An 18,074-nucleotide genomic window follows, 5' to 3' on the forward strand; every position below is an offset into this window, starting at 1 on the left:
CACTGTGGCTCATGCCTGTAATCCCAGCACTTTGGGAGGCCAAGGTGGGTGGATCACCTGAGGTCAGGAGTTCGAGACCAGACTGGCCAACATGGCGAAACTACTAAAAACACAAAAATGAGCCATGTGTGGTGGCGGGCACCTGTAATTCCAGCTACTCAGGAGGCTGAGGTGGGAGAATTGCTTGAACCAAGGAGGCAGAGGTTGCAGTGAGCTGAGATTGCGCTACTGCACTCCAGCCTGGATGACAGAGCAAGACTCCATCTCAAAAAAAAAAAAAAAGCAAGTATTTAAAAAAAATTAATTAACAACTTCTCCTGGAAAGACTGATAAGAAAGAAAAGAAAACCCAAATTGCCACTATCAGGAATGAAATGAAATATATCGCTAGAGATTCTACAGAAATCAAAATGATAATAGGGAACTATTACAAACAACTTTAGCCCACAAATTCAATAACATATAAAATGAACACTTTATTAAAAACACAACATAACAAAACTGACACAGATGAAATAAAAAATGTGAATGTAATACATATAACAAAAAAATTGAATATGTCATTGGAAACTTCCCTACAAAGAAAACTTCAGGCACATATAATTTTACTGGTGAATGCTATCAAATACTGAAAAAGGAATTATTACACAAATGCTATCAGAAAATAAAAAAGAATACTTCACAACTCATTTTATGAGGTCAGTAAACCCTGACACCAAAACTTGACAAATATATTACAAGAAAAGTGTTTAGACTAATATCTCTTATGCACATATATGCAAAAATAATTTAAATTATTAATAAATAAAATTTAGCAATATATAAGTAATATAACCCACACTTAGATTATCAATTGATTTTTTTTTCTAATGGAGCCTCAGCTCTTTTCTTCCTCAATTGGATTTTGACAAGGGTGTCAAGGCAATTCAACAGAGAAAGAAAAGTCTTTTAAACAAATGGTGATGGATCAACAGAATATCCATATTGGGGAAAATAAATGAACCTTGACCCCTACCTCACACCATACATAAAAATGATTTCAAGTTATAACATAAACTTACACATAAAAGCTAAAACTATAAGACTTTTCAGAGAGAACATAGGAGGTTAGACAAAGCTTTCTTAGAATGCACAAATAAGCATAAAAGAAAAACTTGAGAAATTAGATTTCACCAAAATTTAAAACCTCTGCTCATTAAAAGATTTTACTAAGAATATGAATAGGTAAGCCACAGCCTGGGAGAAATATTTGCAAAACATGTATCTCATAAAGGGCTTTGATCCTAATCTATCTATCTATCTATCTATCTATCTATCTATCTATCTATCTAAACTCCTACAATTCAATATAAGATGACAAATAACTTAAAAAAGGCACTTCACAAAACAAGATATACAGATGCCCAAAAGTACATGAATAGTGTTCAACCTTATTAGTCACTAGGGAAATGCAAATTCAAACTATATCAAGATATCGCTAAATACTCACTAGAATGGCTAAAGCTGACAAGTCTGACAACATCCAATGTTGTAAGTACATGGAGCAACTAAAACTCTCACACATCCCCATGTGTAGACGTGAATGATATGACCACACTGGAAAGAGGTTTCGCAGTTTTCTAGGAAGTTAAACCTGCCCTTTAACCCAGAATTCCTCCTGTAGTTTTTATCCAAGAGACATGAAAACATCTCTTCAAAAAAATAATAATAACTTGTATAAGCATGTTCATAGCAGCTTTTTGTTTGTTGGTTTTTGTTTTTGTTTTTGAGACAGGGTCTCCCTCAGGATAAAGTACAGTGGCACAATCACAGCTCTCTGCATCCTCAACCTCCCGGGCTCAAGCGATTCTCCCACCTCAGCCTCCTAAGTAGCTGGGACTACAGGCACGCAGCACCATACCCGGCTAATTTTTGTATTTTGGGTAGAGACAGGGTTTCACCATGTTGCCCAGGCTGGTCTCAAACTCCTGGGCTCAAACGATCCGCCCGCCTCGGCCTTATTCATAGCAGTTTGATTCAGTCACCAAAAAGTAAAAATAACCCAAATGTTCTTCATCAGGAGAGTGGACGAGAAATTGTAGATTATGATGATTTAAAGATTCATATTGAAAACCCTAAAACAACCACTTAAAAATGGAAAAGAAGGGCATAGCTAAAAAGCTAATAGAGGAATACTACTGGAATACTCTTCATGAATAGAAAGGAATTAATTACTGAAATTCACAATGCATGGATGAATGTCAAAATCATTACGCTGAGTGAAAGAAGCTGAGTCCAAAAGAGTAGATGAGTAGAGCGGATTAAAACTAAAGTTAAAAAAAAATCATAATAGGGGGTGGGGGGGCAGGTGGTGGTGGGCGAGAGTGACTGGAAAGGGACAGGAGGGGACACTCCAGTAAGATGGACACATTCTGTATGATAATACAGTATGGGGTTACATGGAGTCGTGATTTGTCAAAATTAGCCAGCTAAGGTTTGTGCACTTACTGTATGTGAATTTTAACAAAGCCTGTAAAAATACAAGGGTGGAGAGGAGGATGGAGAGTGGGTACGGGTATCCAGGAGCTATAAGAATGGCAGGACCCTGACACCCTGTAGAGGGTGGTGGCTTCCTAAGTTTCATTGCATTGTGTATTTACTTTGTGGATGTTTGAAATTTCCATGATAAGGAGTTAAACAAACACACACACAAGACACCAGCGATGAACTGTCAGCCCAGCAGAAGGAGCGGCTCATGGTCCTGGTGGTGCTTCCAGGTGAGCGGGTAGCTCACATGGTCCTCCCAGAAAGGGTGATGCTGGATCCTGAGTAACTCCTCCACCTGGCAGAGGAGGGTGCAGCAGAGAGTGGGGAGAGGGCAGGGCCCTGAGGGCATGGGTGTATTCAAGGTAAAGTTAACAGGGCGCAGGGACGCACACTGTGGAGCACCTTTGCAGCACCCAGTTTGGGAACCCTTCAATCCAGCGCAAGACAGTAGATGTGAGTGAGTGGAGGCCATGCTTCTTCTCTGAACCTGAATCTGCTGTGGGAACTTGAACCCATTCAGAGACTGCCCCGCCGTCCTTGCTTTCTCACATTCCTTTCTTTGTCTTCTCTTCTGTTTTTCTTCCTGTGGCGAGGACCTGGGCAGTCTTTCTTTGACTGCCTTCCCCTGTGTCCTCTTAGACTGGGTTACAGGAGCCTCGGAACAGCCAATATAAAGGGGAGGGGCCGCAGACGCGACCTGTCACCCAGCCTGGCCCTGCCTGGCCAACGGGCTTGGCTGGCCCAAAGCTCCCTCCCTCGTGCCTCAGAAATATGCCTGGAGTGCTGTTTATAAGCCGAGCACGTTTCATTTACCATCTGGTCCAAGATCAGGGCGGGCATGAAATAAAGGGGAAAAGCACAGAACCAGCAGCGCAATTTCCCCTCCTTGGCCAGCACCAGCCTTTGGAATCCACGAAACGCGCATTTGACCTTGAACGAACATTCAAGTGAACCAGATGCGCACTTGACCTTTTGGAGCCACTGCTGAGTCAAACGCGCCAGTGGGAACATCTCCCGTGGCTTCCTGACTTCATGTGAGGGGGCACAGGAGAGACGCAACTAGAAGCAGCCCTGGACTACGGCCGTGATGAATGAATCTGCCTGGGCACAAAGGGAAGAGGCTTCTGTTTACAGAAAAATACTCCCATCACCTAGTAACCAGCAATGTCAGGAAAGGAAATGCAGAAAACGCTGAGAGCAATTTCTGGGCCCGTTCCTGGCTGAGCCGCTGACTCACTGCGACCTTAAGCAATCTCTCTTCTATTCCTGTTCCTCCATATGCCAAATGGAGCTGTCACCTGCCTCACTCAGTTCAGATCAGTATTTAGACAATGTTTTGTCATCTTTGGTGATAATTGGGGCAGAGTTAGCTGAGTGGTTTTAGTTACCTTCATTCTGATTGGCTAATGAGCCTTGGTATTTGGGAGGCACGTGGCCTCCTCCAGCCATCAGCTCCTCCTCTCCTGGTACTCGCTGGTGTCCAGACGGTACCAGAGTTCATCTGCCCTAAGAAAGCAACTAATTTCCTCCCTCCAAAGAAGAAGGAACAAGCCCAGAGTGCTCTCAAGAGTACCGGTTGCTTCAAAGCCCAGACTCTGTCCTGGTGCTTGTCTTAACACTCCCAGTGTCATTACGCTGCCCAGAAAAATCTTGTCCATTTCCTTCTCCCGGCTCCCCTCTGAGGGCCAGGTCTACGGAGCAAGTGATGCGTGTTTTAAGATTCTGTCCCCACTGTTCAGGCTTGTGTGGCCTGGCCCCACGCACAGGGAGGACACCTCCAAGCCATCTCCTTGCCGAAAAGTGGATTCTTGAACCCTCCTTGATGGTGGAACCACATCTTTTCTTGCACCAGGATCACTCCCTGTGGACCCAGTTAGTTCTCAGTGCCAAGAGTTATTACTCTGCCCTGATAATCACCAAAGATGACAGTGTGTGTCCCCACTTGGCACTGTGGACATTGGGGACGGATCCATCTCGGGGCTGGGGCCGTCCTGAGCACTGCAGGGTGCTGAGCAGCATCCCTGGCCTCTACTCACTCCATGCTAAGAGCACCCCCAGTTGTGACAACCACAGATGTCCCCAGACATTGCCCAGTGTCCCCTGGGGGGGGCAGAAGGACCTCTGTTCAAAATGGATGTGTGATGTCTGAGAAGGGGTCTGGACAAACAGCCCCCGAGTAAAACAGGCCTAGACAGGTTGAGAACAGGAAGATGAAAAAGGAGAGTAGGCAGGATGCAAAATCATGACAATTTAGCCAGGCAAAGAGTGTGAAATAAATGAACAGGACCTCCTGAAGGCTACCCACACATTCCAGAGAAGCAGACTTCAATGCACACCGAGGGCAACCATCGTTCCCTCTGTGCCTAAGCCACGGGGGTGCCTGTCATTCCTCACTTTTGGGTTTTTTTTTTTTTTTTCTCCTTTTGTAGCAATGGGCTTTCAAGGACTGGAGCTGGCTCTGAGCTTCTCTGAAATCAAGTATCTTCAGAATTCAAATTCCTTTTTCTTTTCGTAAGAATTGGTCTTCTGTTCTTGTTTTCTTCTCAGGAGCCAAACTTTCCCTCCTTTCTCTAGAAAAGGATCAGAACCAAGCCCTTGACAACTGGCCTGAGAAATGGCTGTTTGCAGACTGGAAGGGGGATGGGGGAGTTCGGACACCCAGTAGGCCCCTAAGTCGCAGGTTCTAATCTTCAGAGGCTTAGAGCAGGCTGCGCTGACAAGGCCTTCCCTAAGCCAGGGACCCCCGTCTTAACAGTGGAAACACCCATTCCTTCCCTTTTAGAAACCTGACTTTATTTTTTTTTCAGAGTCTTGCTCTGTCACCCAGGCTAGAGTGCAGTGATGCGATAACAGTTCACTACAGCCTTGACCTCCCTGGCTCAAGTGACCCTCCCGCCTTAGCCAACCAAGTAGCTGGAACTATAGGTGAGCACCAGCACGCCCAGCCAATTTTTAATTTTTTGTAGAGACAGGGGTCTTGCTATATTTCCCAGAATGATCTCGAACTCCTGGACTGACGCAATCCTCCCACTTTGGCATCCCAAAGTGCTGGGATTACAGGTGTGAGCCATCACGCCTGGCCTTGATTTGACTATTAATATAAAAATTGTCCAAACTAAAGTATGGTTACCTCGTCTCTGATGTGGTCTGATTTTAACTGCCATCAATAATATACCAAATTCAGGGTGAATTTTGAATTAAAAAACCACCAAGTCTTCATGACACTTTCACCCAGCAAATACTCTTTTGGCAGGCAACCTGATTCCACTGCTTCTAGTAATAACTTCAACACCACAAAACTTGGTTTCTAGGAAATGGAAATTCTCCTTAGGTTATGGGGTGCCCTGAAGTCAAACACATTGGAGTGAAAGGTTACTGGATACCAAGCTAGAGGCCGAGCAGCAGCCGGTGCTCTGTCCCCCAGGAGTGGACATCTGTCCCCCAGGAGTGAACATGAGAGTGTCACACACACGGACGCATGTATACACTCCCCACATATGCATGTATACAAATATACATGGATATACACATATACACACACACACACACACAAACACATGTACATACATGTATACACAAAAATACACATGCAGACACATACATGCACACACATACACCACCTGACGCAGGATAATATGAGAAAAATGGCCAAAACCGCTCAGAAGGCACATGTCATTTTCTTACTCCAGACGTTTTTCTATTAAACTGAATGTTGACTCCTCCCACTAGACAAAAAACAACGATTCTTGTAGTAAAAAGTGGTGGGGGGGAACGTATGGTCACACAGCCACACACATGCCTATGGGAGAAAGCCTCAAAGTACATTTTTTCTCTGTACTTTTCTCCTTGCAAGATTCCATTCTAAAATTGCAACTCTTTTGTCCCCCTTTTCTGACACCACCTCTGCACCTCCTGGCTCTCAGCCATGCCCCTGCCATGCTGTCTCTTCCACTTCCTTCTACCCCACAACTCCTTCCCTGTGCTGATCTCCCCCAACTATCTCACATCCAGACTGTCTACATCCAGTTCCTTGCATCTTCAACTCCCATTTTCCCATTATCTATGATGGCTTTTGTGCTCCAAAAGCAGAGGTGAGGAGCTGAGACAGACCCCAGCAGAAGCCTAAAATATGTATTCTCTGGTCCTTTACAGGAAAAGGCTGCTGGCCCCCTTCCTGAAGGTTCTAGAGCCTTCCGTCTCCCTCCAAGGACCCACCCATCAAGCCTGTAATCTGGCTTCTGCACAGGCTCCATTCTTTCAGCTTATAGACAAGCTCACATCACACCCATTTGAGGAGAACATCCACTGCCACTGAAACCCTGCTCTTTATCCTTTATCTTCTCTCGAGATACAGATTCTTTTTTATTTATAAGTCCAGACTCTCAGGAGGGAGCCTCCATCGTCTTCTCTCTGCGGTTCTCATGTCTGCCCGCTGTTCTTCTTGAGGTCCTCACAGGGCAGTTTTCGGGCCTCCTCTGAACTTGTCCTCTCTGCAGTGTTTTGTGTCGCTCCTCAAAGCTCCGTCCTCCCTCGTGTCTGGGTGCTGTTGTCATCTGGTTTCATTTTTCCCCCTAATGGTACCTTCTCAGTCCCCTGCACTGGTCCCTCCTTGCCTCCCACCCTTGGCCTCCACCCTTGTGCCCCTCCCCTGTCACACTCAATGTGGATGTGACCTCATGGCACCGGGACTCCCGGCACCACCCAAATCACCTGACTCCAGCTCCCTTCTCCAGCTGCCTCCCAGACCTCTCTGCCTGGGCGCCCCTCTGGTGCCTCAACAAGTCCAAGGGAAACTCTCCCCCTGCCAAAATTGCTCCTCTTGTGTTTCCTAAGCCAGGGGGCTGTTCAAGGCACTGGGCATCTCCCTGGGCCCAGGGGCACGTGTCGCTGGTGACTCAGCCTGCTGTCTCCACCTGATACCATCTCTGCCTCCCCCTTCCTTCAGCTCCTGCTGCTACTATTTTAGTGAGCCCCTGCCTCCCCATCTCCTACCTGGAACCACCGCATCCGCCTCCTAATTGGTCTCCCTGCTTCCAGCCTCTGCCCTCTCTGAGTCAATTTTCTTTCACATTGGGGTGATTCAAAAGATAACAATGTCTTCTCATTCCCTGGCTCAAAAAACCCTCCCATGAATTTTCACCGCATAGAGAGTGTGTGTGCTAAACCAAGGGATTAACTACCAAGGTGGGGTTCCAGACATTTCGATGTCGAAAAGGTCTGCTGTCTGTAGGGTCCCTTCTTTAGAGGGTTGGAGCCCACCCTTCACACTTACAAGTCTGGCTGATCAAGACCTTGTCACCTGAAGACTGTCCGTAGGCAGGCAGAGAGCCCTGCCCCACAGAATGCATCCAAAGAAACAGAACACTTGGTTCCCTTCCTACTCCCGGCCCCGCCTTTGGATCTTACTGGGGAGTCGGCTGCAGCCGGGAGAAAAAGACTTTGCAACCTCCGTTATTTATATAAATAAGAATAAATGCCAAGGGGAGTGCTGAGTGGCTGGGAAGGAGGTACGGCCACCCGGAGCAGAGGGAGGAGGTCAGGCTTCAGGTTCAAATCCCAGGCTTGTCACTCGCTTACTGACTGTGGCAGTGGCCTTGGTTTCTTCATCTGAGAAAGGGGCTGGGAGGGGGAAGGGAATGATATAGTCGATGTGCCCACCCCGAGTGTGGATCCCAGCAGGTGCCTGATCAATGAAATATGTCCTAGGCAGGGGCGGGAGGATCCATTGAACCCAGGAGTTCGAGACCAGCCTGGGTAACATAGCGAGGCCCCGTCTCTACAAACAAACAAACAAACAAACAACAACAACAACAACAAAAAACTGGGGGCCAGGGAAGGTGGCTGATGTCTGTAATTCCAGCACTTTGGGAGGTTGAGGCCAGAGGATTACTTGAGGTCAGGAATTTGAGGCTGCAGTAAGCTGACTGCACTACTGCACTCCAGCCTGGGAGACAGAGGAAGACCCTGTCTCTAAAAAGAATAAACAAATAACAAAACAAAACAATGAAAAACAACCAAAAAACCAAACTAGCCAAAAGAAAGAGGGACACAACCCCAAGGACAACAGCAGCGGCAGCAGCCGGTGGCCAGACCGAGCCCCAGACTGCGGGTAAAGCTGGTACACGTGGGGGCTGACTGACTCTGAGGAAGCCGTGACCACATCACCTCTGCTCTAGACGCAACACACACGCAACTGAGGCTCAGAAAGGGCAAGCCATGAGCTGAAGGTCACAAAGCAGGAAGAGGCAGGCTAGATTGGAACTGGGGCTTTGGCTTGGGTTTGGCTAAGTCACTCCTTTAGGAGGAGGAAGCACATGTTTTTATGACTAGAGCCTCCGGAGCCACAGCTTTCCGACCCACGTGGAGCTTCCGTCTCTTTTGTGTATATAAATCGCTTCCCCAACCCCATGCCAAAGAGAACTCCAAATAACAACACAAGCTTAGCTTTTGCTTTAGAAGTTTCTAGAATTTAGTTGATGCTATTGGAGCTGTCATGAACTGATACGGTCCCCGTGGGGAGTGACTGTATGAGTTCTAGCTGGACTTGGACATTTCTCCAGCCCTCTGGGGTTCCAGTTGAGAAGTAAGTACTCTTTATTCATTCTCAGTAACCGGGAGGAAAAGGTAAATCAGCGTGACTTAGAATGATCGTTCCCTCTGTCTACCCCCACAAGCAGTTCCCTGTGCGTTTAAAGCAGTTGGTTTTTCAGAATGTAAAGATCTGGGGGTCGCTCCCTGGCCAGTCGCGCATATTCAATATCTGCTCGTCCTTTCCCTCCCCTTCCGGAGACCAACGTCACCTGTCTGTCCTATTCTGGTGCCTGGCCCCTGCTGGGGTCACCCACATCCCCTCCCGTGAGCTGCTGTGTCTCATGCCCCTCCTGTCCTGCCGCTCTCACTCTTGCTCCCAGGCCGCCTTCTCCCTCATGCATCCAGCTACTTGGTTTGAAACTCTCTCCCCTGGCGCCTGCTCTGTGGGGAAAGCCAGGCTTCCTCTGATTCCGGATGGAGTGTTTAAATGAGATGGCTACACAACCCCCAAGGACCCTCTGATTCAAACGGAATTAGAGCCTACGCCTGCCAGACCCGCAGGCCTGAGCACCGGCCCCTGCACTGAGCAGCTAGCTTCTGCCTGCAAGTCTAAGGTCTGCAGAATTGAGGGAGGCCAGCATGGCACACAGTGGTCCAGACTCGCAGTGACAAGGTGGCTGCAGTGCATGGAGGGCCACCGGAGGCTGGCACTGGTGTCTCCTGCATACAACGCAGGGAGGGTGAGGATGGGGCCGATGCACCTGCCAGGGTGGGGATGGACAAGACCCCTCCAGCAGGGCCAGGCAGGCTGGGCAGCCCTCTGTCCCTCAAAATCCACCCCCCATGACAGCTAAGATCAAAGTGACTGCTGCATTGAAGAAGGAGGGAGGCAGAGAGACAGCAGCCAGCAGCTCCAAAGGGGATCCCAGGCAAGTGATGAGCAGTGGGGAAACCCTCTCTCCAGTCAGCTTGTCATCTCATACAGGCTTTCCTGACCTCAGCAATGCGGACACGAGGGGCAGGAACATACTCTGGGGTGGGGCCGTCCTGGGCACCGCAGGGTGCTGAGCAGCATCCCTGGCCTCCACCCACTCCATGTCCGGAAACCACCCCCAGACCCCTGTCTGACAGCCACAAATGTCTCCAGACATTGCCCAGTGTCCCCTGGGGGCAGGACCACCCCCATGGAGAACCACACGTCCAAGGCCACACCTTTACTTTATGCAGCATTTCCAGATTCACCAAACCACTCTCCGTGCTTGTCCCCTCAGATTACTTCATGTCATGCAGCTGTTCACATCTGGCTTCTTGGCCAGCCAGCCCTTCTTGAGAAAACAAAGTCTGGATCTGTGTCATCTCTGCAGACCCCTCGCAGATCCCTCACCCCAACCCCAGCCCCTACGTAGCACATTGCCTGCAAAGATGCTCAAGACGTGTTTTGCAATGAACAAGAAAATGAGCAGCCCACCTGCTCCGGGCTGCTCACCTGTTCTAGCCACCTTCACCATGTCGGCCTCCAGCTCCCGTCTTCAGCTGAGCACAGGGGCCTGTCCCAGGGTTCTTGGGAGCGGCTTCCTAAGGCATCATGCTTTTGTGTTCTCCTTCTCTTACCAGCCTTTCTCTCCCTCTCACGTTTCTCTCCCTTTCTGACCATGAGCAGGGCTGCAGTGCAGCCGCTGATGGTCAAGATGAAGATGGGGAATGTGCCAGTGAAAACCTGGCATGCGGAGGCATGCCACCTCACTCACCCTCTCCTGTCCCACCTTCAAAATCTTTCAGATCGACTCATGCTGCCAGAGGGTGGAGGAGTGGACCTTGAAATGACAAGTGACAGTTCCTCAGCAGTAGCATCTCCTGCTTTCTCAGACTGGTGACCTGACCCAGCAGCACGCCCACTGGGCATCTGTGCCCACCTGGGGACGGGGTCTCATCCTGCCTGTGTGGCCCTTCCTCCTGACAGCCATCTCTAGAGACAGCCAATCAGCACAGAGCAACAGGCAGTGCATGTTCTTTCCACATCTCCATGACTGATTCTGGCCAGGAGGAGGCCGGCTTTCCGGATCCCACCACCATCACATGCGAGACCTTTCCAATCTACCCCCTACCTCCCCTGCAGTCGTGATTTGATTCTGGAATTTAAGAAGCGGAGAAAGAGCCTAGTTCAAATTTAAGAATTTCCATCTAAAACCACAGCATGGAGAGGCCCCTTTAAAAACCACCTAACCCAGCTCTTTCATAAAACAGATGAAGAAACTTACCTAAAGATGTTAAGTGGTTTGCCCAAATTGCAAAGCCTGATATATGGGAAAATACTTCCATGGGAAATAAGAAATGATAAATTTAAAAAAAATTTTAAATGAGGCTCTAATTCCTGAAAAATGACTTACTTAAACTGGGGACTGGGCAGAAAATAATATTGTAGAAGGTAGAACAGCATTTCTTTGAGAGGATTTATCTTTTTAAGTATATAGTGGTCTTCTACAACTATCCTACAACAGGTTGCAGGACAAATCATGTATTTTAATCTTTGGGGGAGTCTTTGTGTAAATCAGACCTTATTCATTTTGATTCCAATAACACTCGCAGCCATTGGATCCTAATTATCACATATAATAAGGCTGATGGCTTATCAGCTTGCCTTTTTAAGAAAAAAAGGCCGGGCATGGTGGCTCAAGCCTGTAATTCCAGCACTTTGGGAGGCCGAGGCAGGTGGATCACGAGGTCAGGAGATCGAGACCATCCTGGCTAACACGGTGAAACCCCGTCTCTACTACAAATACAAAAAAATTAGCCAGGTGTGGTGGCGGGTGCCTGTAGTCCCAGCTACTCGGGAGGCTGAGGTGGGAGAATGGCGTGAACCCGGGAGGCGGAGCTTCCTGGGCGACAGAGCGACACTCTGTCTCCAAAAAGAAAAAAAAACACAAATGACATTCCATTATAAGTTTCTGCTGCAAAAGAAAGTTGGGAAATTTGTTTAGATACTTTAAATAGTCCTAAGATTAGCTGAAATGCTGGTAACAAACGTGCAATGAACATTTTCTTGGGGGCATTCAGCAACAAAGTGAATCTCCCTTAAAAAAAAAATCCATACACTAAAGCGAATCTCACCACGGGAACCACAGGAGCTGTTTTAGTGACGGGCTGGAGTGTCTGTTACAGGCGGCACTTTTGCGGCTGTTGCTGCATTAGTCAGATTGCACTCGAGATGAATAAGGAAGAATAAAGTCTTCACCAAAAACCTGTCCTGGCTAACAGTTCTGAATTTATAGCCCTGGCAGTGGGGGCGGTGGCTGGGGGCGGGGCTGGGAGGAGGGGAAGAAATGTGTCACCAGCTCTGAATGAAGTTCAGGGGTGGTGTTTACCTAAGCAACAAACCCTTGTCAACAATCGCTATCTCTGGCTTGCCAGCGAGGAGGTGGGGGAGTGAGGCTGTTTTGATCAAAATCCAACCTGTGGCTGCAAAGTGCCCATCAACAGGGCATTTTGTTAGTGGGAACGTGTGACCTCCCTTAATAAACATAACATACACATCCCACTGAGGGCCATGGGTGGACCCAACTTCTTAACAGGAACATTGAGCACATGAAACCAGAAGATGCTGGGTCCAATTTCCACCCCCAGCCAACCCTATCTGTGAATGTCTCTACATGTGAGCCAGCCAGGGCTCAACTCTTTGCTCTTCTTAAATTCTTAGGCAGCAGAAATGAAGGCATCGTGCTGAAAAGCGCTCCAGAAATTGCGGATTTATCAGTGATGTACGGTAGTAGGTTGGACAAGTCATGATTTTCTGAACACCAGGAATTAGATCAAAAAAGAAATTCCACTTAAGACTAAAATAAGTCTCCAGTTGAGAGCAGTCTAGGACATATTCGAATGGCCAGAAGTTTGTTTCAATGGGGCCTCTGTGTTTATGCAGCATGGGAGTCAACATTACAATATTGGTTCTTTCAAGCAGATCCCGAGTGGACCCATGTCTACCTGTGTGGCAAATCAAACTCAAATTTAATCAGAGAAAAATATATGCAGATGTTGAATTAAAACCTGGAGTCCGCAGTCTTGGCACTGTTTGCCCGGCCCTCATTGTTTGCTAAGTAACAACGGTTGCCGGGGGCAACGCAGTCCACTCCCGTTTCCAAGAGCCTGTTGCTGGGCAACCGGGAGAATACTTCCCAAACCAAACAATGTCATCGCGGAGCAACCCCCTCTATCTCGCATTAACCAGATCTAAAAAAAACCCTCTCAAATATGTAATCTATTATTTTCAGAAGCCCTAAGAGAAAGGCAAATAATCTCTTCTCTATAGTAACTGAGGGGAAAACAGTTTACCATATTTGTTCTGAAATAACAAAACCCAAGGAGGAACAACTCTCTCTGAGGTAAGAGGGCATCACAGGAGGGATTTCAATCCTTCCTAGTACTGGGAGGAGAAAGTGCCCTTTTCTCCAAGAGGAAAGAATATTTATCATCAAACAAACAATGTGGGAGAGTTCATAGCTGCACAAGTGTTTTCTGGGCGAAGTAAAATGAATCATGGATTAAGCTATTTGGAAAAAAGTGTGAAAACAGAGGAGTTGATACCAAATTAAAAAGACTTTTGGAAATATCATGTACGTATGGAACAAGTGCAAAGGGAACCACTGACTCAGCGTCAGAAATGCCTTGTGGGGCTTTGCCGGGAGGGACTTACAGTATATCTCTGACGTCACTGCGCCGGCTCTTCCCTCCCTATCTGGAGAGAGGAAGACTTTTCTAAGAGGAAGCCAGGCCATATCAGATGCCCCCAGATGGCAGGACACACAAGGGACACTTATCTCCGGAAAGAGGAGGCACATGGTTGGGCAATCTTGACCCATGGAGGGGGAAAAAAAGGGCTAAACTGAAGCCAGTGCAGCTTTTGTTCTGCCTGGAGCAGTTCAGGCTGAGCATGGCTTCCCTGAGGCTTTGGGACTGGGAGAGGGTGAAGTGGCACCACCACCTTTCAAGGGGAACACAGAGCTCTAAGCAGTGCTCTTGTTTTTGGTGGGCCCGGCCAAGGATCTTAAAACATTGTGATAGAATGAGCAGCGTGTAGCTGCAGCCTTGATGGGTCAACATTTTGGATGATAAAAGCACACAACGCTGATAGATTTGTGCACGACCAAGCATACCCTTTAAGGAGCTCTCAGCGGAGGTTTGCCCTTTGAGACAGACACAGTCAGTGCACAGAAACTGTTTTCTTAAGATATCATCCAGGAGTCATTCCTAGAATAGGAATGGAATAGACATGCCTCCCTGAGAAGAAAGGAAGACAGATTCTATACTGTTAGAATTTGAATCTGTGTTCCAGGGAGATGAGGAATTTGAAGCCAGACTCTTGGGCTGTTAATGTATGGCTAAGTGGTGATGTGGTGACAACCTTGAATGCTAGTCCTGGAGGTCAAACCACCAGCAGCTGGCGCCATGGGAGGCTTTGCTTAGGGGACACGGCCGGGTTCTGCCTGGATGCTGCATCCCAAGGGAGGCATTGAGGTGCGGCTGTGAGGACTCCAAACCCCATGTCCAGAAGGATGAGTAACAGAGATCCTGTGTCATTCATTGATTTCAATGAAATATTTATTGGATCCGTAGCATGGGCCTGGCATTGACCAGTCATCAAAACACAATTCCCTGCCCTCATGGAGTTTCTATTCTAGACCATGCAGGAGGATAGGGGCATATGGACAGTAAACAAGGTAAGTGAGAAAAATATGTCGTACGTCAGATGACACCCTATATCATATGGTGACAAGTACCAAGGGGGAAAAGGAAGCAGACAGAAGGAGTGCTGGGATAGGAAGGGGTTGCAATTTTTAAATGGTTGTCAAATGCTTCCCTGGGTGGGCTCATTAAAGAGATGAGGAAGGTGTGGGACGGAGCTGTCCAGATATCCTGGGGAAGAGCATTCCTAATGGAGGGAAAAGCCAGTACAAAGCCCCTGAGGTGGGACAATGCCTGGCTTGAAACTGGAGCTGAGTGAACCAGAAGGCAAAGAGAAAGGCCCATGCAGGCCATTGTAGGGGCTCTGGCTTTTGCTTGGGGTAAATGGAAGCCATCACAAGGTTTGAGCCCAGGAATGGCTGGTTTGACTTGCATTTTAACCAGGCCCCTCTGGCTGCTGGGTTGAGAACAGGGGAAGAAGGAAAAGGGTGGGAGCAGAGAGAGCAATCTGGAGGCTAATGTGATAATCTGGGCAAGGGAGGGGGGTCTGGCTGTGAGCCATGGAGGGGCAAAGCCGTCAGACTCTGGATAAACATAGGAGGTAGAGTCAGCCAGATTTGCTGATGGGTCAAGGGTACCTCCAAGGTTTTTGGCAACTAAAAGGATGAGGTCAGGAAAATTAACCAAGAAAAAGGCCTGGAGAGCACTTGGGAGTTGAGTTCTGAAGGTGTAAAGTGTGAGAGTCTCCTAGACACCCAGGTTGAGATACTGAGAAAGCAGGCAGATTATGTAAGTCTCAGGATGAGGGGTGAGCTGGAGCCATCAGTGTATAGAGAATGCAGGCTGGAGCCATCAGTGTATAGAATATATGAGCTAGAGCCATCAATGTATAGATAACATAGCTGGAGCCATCAGTGTATAGCGGACATGACCTAGAGCCACCAGTGTATAGCGGATGTGGGCTGAAGCCATCAGTGTATAGAGAACATGGGATGGAGCCATCAGTGTATAGATGACATGGCTGGAGCCATCAGTGTATAGAGAACATGAGCTAGAGCCACCAGTGTATACAGGATGTAGGCTGGAGTCATCAGTGTATAAATGACCTAGTTAAAACCATAAGACTATCTGGGCTTACCAAGGAAGAGCAGAGAGAAGAGGCCTAGGGCTGAGTTCTGGGGCTGTCTACCATTTAGAGATCCCAAAGAAGCAGGAGCCTGAAAAGAGGAGGCCAAAGAAGTATGAGCAAGTGGTGTCCTGAGAACCAAGTGACTCTGGGGCTGAGTGGTGATCACTGGAATCAGTAAAGTGGAGGTCACCAGTGATTGTGACAGAGGAGCTCCAGGGGAAAAGTGTGTGCAAAAGCCACAGAGGTTGGAGCAGGTTCAAGAGAGCCCCAAGTGGAGCAGAACTGGAGACAGGAGGACCAGATGGCTTTTTTGAGGAATTTTTGCTAGAAAGATAGGAAGAGGAATGGGGAGGCAGCTGGAAGAGGAAACTGAGAGCGGGTTTCTGAAAATGAAAGAAATAATAGCAGGTAGGACCTATCAGGAGGGAACTGGGATAGGAGAAAGAAGGGAGACTTGCAAGTGGATGTTCTTGCATGGATGGGATGGAATGGGATGTGGATGGGATGGAATGGGATGTGGATGGGATGGAATGGGATGTGGATGGGATAGAATGGGATGTGAATGGGGTGGAATGGGATGGGATGGGGTGGGATGGGATGTGAATGGGATGCGGATGGGATGGGACGGGATGTGGATGTGGTGGAATGGGATGTGGATGGGGTGGGATGAGATGTGGATGGGATGGAAAGGGATGTGGATGGAGTAGGATGGGATGGGATGGAATGGGATGTGGATGGGATGGGATGGGATGGGATGGGATGGGATGGGATGGGATGGGATGTGGATGGGATGGGATGTGGATGGGATGGGATGTGGATGGGATGGGATGGGATGGGATGGGATGGGATGTGGATGGGATGGGATGGGATGGGATGGGATGTGGATGGGATGGGATGGGATGGGATGTGGATGGGATGGAATGGGATGTCCTGCAGAACACAGGTGGGCTTGGCCAGGGCTAGGTGCATGGATATGCATCCACCAGTACAGGAGAGAAGACAGAGTGTCCACCCTGGAAGGTGGACACCAAGTCATAGTCCTTCTTGGGGGGGTCCTGGTCCCCAATCCCATTCTTCATCCATGGAATCCCTGTGTTTACTCCTCGCCAGCCTCAATAGCTGGCTGCTGGGGGCCTCCACTCTCAGCAGGGTGGACGGGCTTAAAGCCACAGGATAGGGCCTGGGTATCAAGTATGATGACCTAGGTCCACAGACCTCACATCAGAGCCTCCAGCAGACCCTGGGTTCATAGGCATATATGGGCTCCATGGGACCAATACTTGCCCCCACCCCATGGTCCCACCTCAACGCCTGACAGAAGCCCCACTCCTCAGGTTTATGCACATGATTTGCCTTTTTCACTGCTTTCTTTTTCCTTTCTAGAGACAGGGTCTTGCTCTGTCACCCAGGCTGGAGTACAGTGGTTGGATCATAGCTCACTGCAGCCTCAAACTCCTGGGCCCTCAGCCCAGTGATCCTCCTGCCTTAGCCTCCCATGTAGCTAGGACTACAGGTGCACACCACCACGCCTGGCTACTTAAAACAAACAAACAAAAAATTGTAGTGGCAAGGTCCTACTATGTTGTCCAGGCTGTTCCTGAACTCTTGGCCTCAAGCAGTCTTCCCACCTCAGCCTCCCAAAGTGTTGGACTGCAGGCATGAGCCCCCGTGCCTGGCCCTCACTGCTTTCCTTATGGTTACTCCATACCTCTTTTCAAATTTGCCAAATGGCTAATCTTTCCACACTCGAGTATTGTTAGAAATGAGTTTTAATATACCTATTTTTCTTGCTACGTCAACGTACAAACATGCATCCTTAAATAAGAAAGTGTTAGAGTCACATATTAAAAATGCATTTCTTGCTAAGTCATGCTCGAATTATGCAAGATTGCAAGGAAATTTAATGCAAGACAAATGAGCGAGGCCAGGAATCTTGCTGTGAGAGTTTGGGAAGCAGAGCTCCCTGGCTCCAGACAAGGAATGGACTCAGCCTCACGGGAGGAGGTCTCGCCTGTCTTTGGGAGGGAAAGATCCTGTTGGTAATTTTAAGTGATCGTCTATCTTTGAGGCACAGACATATCTCAATTGGCCCGGGACAGAAAATCAAGCCAAGTCAGAGATCCCCTCAGCAAGACCCAGGGATCTCTGAAGAAATGAAAATGAAGCAAAGAAAGACAAAATTAGAAATATTTATTCCATCCGTCATCTCTTTG

At 48.1% G+C, this 18,074-nt stretch overlaps 1 protein-coding gene across 8 annotated transcripts in view; it reads right to left on the reverse strand.

The window, feature by feature from the left end:
• Window positions 1-18,074, reverse strand: part of RFX2 (regulatory factor X2) — a 117,428-nt gene that overhangs the window by 59,982 nt on the left and 39,372 nt on the right. The gene's annotated exons all lie outside the window — the stretch shown is intronic.

The sequence above is a fragment of the Pongo pygmaeus genome, chromosome 20, assembly GCF_028885625.2.
Source record: "Pongo pygmaeus isolate AG05252 chromosome 20, NHGRI_mPonPyg2-v2.0_pri, whole genome shotgun sequence".
Classification (NCBI taxonomy): domain Eukaryota; kingdom Metazoa; phylum Chordata; class Mammalia; order Primates; family Hominidae; genus Pongo; species Pongo pygmaeus.